This window comes from Pyxicephalus adspersus, chromosome 3 (genome assembly GCF_032062135.1).
Source record: "Pyxicephalus adspersus chromosome 3, UCB_Pads_2.0, whole genome shotgun sequence".
NCBI classification, from domain to species: domain Eukaryota; kingdom Metazoa; phylum Chordata; class Amphibia; order Anura; family Pyxicephalidae; genus Pyxicephalus; species Pyxicephalus adspersus.
In genome coordinates this window covers 154,847,092-154,852,006 of record NC_092860.1, presented here as the reverse complement: position 1 = coordinate 154,852,006, position 4,915 = coordinate 154,847,092, and positions in this window count along the sequence as shown.

Sequence of the window (4,915 nt, the reverse complement as noted above, 5' to 3'; positions counted from 1 at the left end):
GAGAAGTGGGGAATACCAGAAATAGGACTCCTAGTCTTCTGCTGCAATCATATTCAGTCTGTTGCCAAACCCATAATCAGAACCCTCTGGCAACTATTACAAATTCCCCGCTACACAGTATTCATTCAGCTGATTCACAACACCGCACTAATGTGTTAATGACATTTCCTCCCATGCAAAAAAACACAGTTTAGAAATGGCTAATTTAGCGTGAACAGATATGATCCTGTAGGCCAAGCGTGGATGTGTAGATAGAGGAATTCAGGAATTCAGGTGAAACTTAATAACTTCCCTAACTGTCTGCATGCATCTGTATGTATCGTCCTTTATTAGTATGCCAGCTAAGTAGTTGGCACTCCCATTCAACTGGATTCAACCACAGAAATCCTATATAACTCGCCGTGTTTATTGCAAACATTTCATTGGTGGGCCCTCGTATCACTTTACATTTCCCAAGCAATGAAATGAAAGCTAATATTAGCTAAAATAAACAGAGGCAGCGAAGGCAGCATGCTGCAATGTTAGATGGGTTCCAGTGTTTTCTAAGTGTGTAAATTAAGTGAAGTTTATCCCAAAATGTTCATATTACCAAAATTTTCCATTTGGTAAAAACCCTGTGTTTTTTCTGTTTGTGTCCAACTGGGGAGATTTTATTTCTAAATGGAACCAAATAACTCCACACAGATAGCAGAGTTCCTCTGAAGAATTCCTGAGCAATGCAAGAATGTATATTTTTCTTTTCATGTAGCCCATTAGAACTATCACTACATAGGAATTTGGTTGAAGGACACAAACTTATTGTGAAAAGAATGTGCTGGTAATAGACATTCGGACAGTTGGCCAGATTTATTAAATATCTCCAAGGCTGGAGAGGATACACTTTCATTAGTAAAGCTGGGTGATCCAGCAGACCTGGAAAACATTTGTTAGCACATAACAAATGACTTTGACAAAATCAATTGCAGGTTTGCTGGATCACCCAGGTATGCTCTCCAGCCTCACCGAGCTTTAATAAATTAGGCCCAATATTTGGAGACAGATGAAATCCAAGATTTGTATTTCTATATGTAGCCTTGGATTCTGAATGCATGCCCAGAGTCATAGCTGGATTAAATGTCATCCCATGACTCGTCTTGGTGAGTGAACACAACATTTATGTATAATGATTACATATTTGGATACAGGAATTCATTTTCAACATGACACTTGTTGAAGTTGAGAAAATCATTAACAAAGAGTCACCTGTCCATTACCACGTGTTTTATGCACAGTTGTTACAGGAAATTAAAAACAATTCAAAGGCCAGAACCTGATTATTTCCAAGAGTGTGATTATTGAAGTTCTGATATACTAAATGGAAAAGCCAGTGTTCAGCCCAAGTGATATTCCAGTTTACTTCTGTATCCCCATTCCCTAACATAATGAATTCCAACGTGAACCTCCATACCAACATATGTTGCAACATTCTTACTTTAAAATGTAAAATCCTATAGACTTCTAAATATCTTTCTACATCACAGCCCTCTGCCCCACAATAAATATGAAAAGATGCTCCACTTTCATTTCCTTAACAATGCAACACACATAGAGCAACCTCTGCCCTCATCCCTTAGTATAATGCTCAGTTGTATTTGCTGGTAGGGTGTACTCCTATGCTCAAAATATGGGAAAGTCTTAAAAAATAAACATCATGACCCTATGCAGCCCTACTTCTGCTGCAGTCATACAACCATCCTGTTGCCAAAACCAGAATCTGAACCCTCTGGTAAGTATTACAAATTCCCTACTACACAGTATTCATGCTACTGATTCACAACACCGCACTAATTTGTTTTGACATTTCCTCACATGCAGAAAACCACAGTTTAGAAATGGCTAATATAGCGTGAAAAGATATGATCCTGTAGGCCAAGCATGGATGTGTAGACAGAAGAATTGACACGCTGAACACTTCTTAACTTCTTCTGAAACCTCACTTCCTTATCTGTCTATTCATCATCATTTGGCAGGCCCGCATATCATTTTACCATTTGATCAGTGTATCTGGAAATTGATCAGTGTATCCCGAGATTGATCAGTGTATCCAGAGTGTCACAATTTCTTTCTATGTGGGCTTGTAGGTATTACACACATACAAACGTCTTGTCTCCTGATTGTTTATAACCATTAGAATACTTTAGAGGCTTTCACCTGGTCGCCTTATTACCTTCCTAATTGTTTGTTTCCATTCACTATTTTCCACCCTCAACACCCCCTCACCCTTTTTTTTATTTCTTCTAGTACAGGAGGGGACCAAGTCTGTATTTTTTTGCATGGTCTCTTACTTAGGTTTCCCAACTTATGTGATTGAACTCATGGGACTTTCATCACAACTCGTAATGTGGCTCAATAGTGTGTATGGCCCCTATGCACTCTACAGAAATGATCTGGTCTTGTTTCCTATGAGTCGGCAGATGGTTCTCTGGAGATCTGGTATCAGAGCATCCGTGAGCTTTAATTTGTAGTGCTACTTCATGCACCAATACCTATTCTATTGGTTTCAGGTCTTGGGAAATTAGAGGACAGTCATCAATGCTTTCATGCCTACACAGACTAGCCACATGGGGCTGGGCATTGTCCTGCAACAAGAGGACTTATGGCCCCACTGAACCAGCATAAGGTCTGATGAACAGCAAAAAGTACCATTAGCTAGCACATGAAGATCTGTGAGACCCTTCTAGAATATGCTACCCCAGACCATCACTGACCCATTGCCAAGCTGTTCACGCTGGATGTTTTGCAGGTAACATAATGTTCACCATCGGACTCCTTTATATCTGTATTTGCTTAGTGTAAACCTGTTCCCATCTAATGGTAAATATGCCAATTTATTTCTGAGCTAATGATTATTGAACTGTATGGTGCCGGGCTGGGGGCCCAGGTTCTACTGTAGCACTTGCCCACATGCCATGCTTATGGAGCCCATTATTATTAGTTTAGTCAGAACATGCACACAGGTAGCCCTCCTTGGCAGTACTACTCCTATTCCTCCTTGCACAAAGAGACAAATACCAACGCTGCTGTTGTTGTCTTTTTTAGGCCCTGTCCAGCTCTGTTTGTGTAAATTGCCTGGTATCTTCCTAAGAAATATATATGGATGTGCCATTTTGAAGGATCTGCATTACCTGTGTAACTTAAGCGTGGGAAATAAATATTCATGATGACCAATTTATACCTCTGGAGGATGTCCCGAAGTTAAAGCAGAATATAAAAGTTGTGTAATGGTGATTTATTTATTAGGATAAAACACTGCTCATAGTGTAAAACAAACAAATCCAAAAAAAAGTGTGATCAGGGGTGGAATATGAAGCACGAGCCCCTATTTTACCGATGAAGTAACCCTCTCTACTACTAACAAAGCTGGATATGTCAATTAACCACACCTCTCATGAAAAGTCCAAATAAAATGAGTGGTCTACTAAAGATAACATACTTACACACAAAAAATAGACATCTGGCCATCAAGTATTTATCTACAAAATGCATAGGCACACATTAAATTTGAAAAAATATATAACAAAATGCTTAGACATGTAAAATGTATTTAATACATGTAAACAAAGTTACGTGTAAAAATTTGAACCACTCATCCATCAACCAAAACTTAATCCAGCCTCACCTGCCCCCGTTCCATCCCGAGTACTGACATCTTTTTCCTTTTTGTTCTCTTCCTTGCTCTGATCTGTCGGCTGTTTTTTTGCAGATAGAACATTACCTATGTCTTTCTGCAATAAAATGCTGTCTGATTGCAGATTTTAATTTCAAACATTTCTAGTGATAATTTCATATAAAACAAGAAACAAAGGTACAATAAAAGACAAAGTCAAGTAGAAAAGGCTAAACCAAAACAAGCAGGCAATAGTGGTCAAAAGATTTTATTTGAAACGTTGTTGAGCAATAAAAGTCAAAACAAAAAATGAAAAAAAAATTCAATGAAACAAATAACATCAAAATGAACATTTTAGGTATACCAAGTTGTACAAATGTCTTCAGGCTTAATATTCAGTAGGTTTCCCTTTTTTATAGGTTGTGAACAAATGGTTGGGTTAACTCCAGATAATTCATTCATTCATCTTACCCGGTCCAAAGACTTAAGACTTATTTGGTTACTCTGATGTTCTTAAAAGGATCAATTGTAGGTTCTTAAGCCTTTCCTAGTATTATGTACAGGTAGATCCCAGGTTACATACAAACTTTCACTCTGTAGGTTTGTTCTTAAGTTGAATTTGTATGTATGTTGGAACAGGTTTATTTTTTTAATAAATGCAATTAGGACGGATGTTTGTCTCAACATATTATTAGGCAGTGTGGCATCAGCTACTGTATAAAACATTAAAAAAAACCTAGACATTCATTAACTTCTACAGCAAGCTGTGCTTTGATATGCAAAAAGAAGCAACTCCATTCCTATTTGTAATCTTAAGGGTTTTTGTGAAAAAAGCAAACTCTTATCAATAAATAAATAGATAAAAAGGAACAAACATTACATCAACAGTTTGATATTTAATACCGTATTTTTCTGACCATAAGAAGCACTTTTTTCCCCCCAAAAGTGGGGGGGGGGGGGAAAAGTCCCTGCGTCTTATGGTCCAAATACAGCCTACACATAGGCTGTTAAAAAAAAAAATTTCTTACCGTGTTCCTCTCCTGCATGCTCCTCTCCTGTGTGTGTGTGTCTCCTTGATGCTGGCTGAAGCACGTGCCTGCTCCTGCTTGCAGTGCAGAATGAAACAAAGTAACAGCCGGCATTCTGCACCAAGAAGCAAGCTGCTGATCCCTGCCTAACAGAGATCGCTGCCCTAATGGAGATCCCTACACTTAATTACCGGTAAGTGAACAGAAGGGGACAATCAATGGCATAGAGTGATCAGAAGGG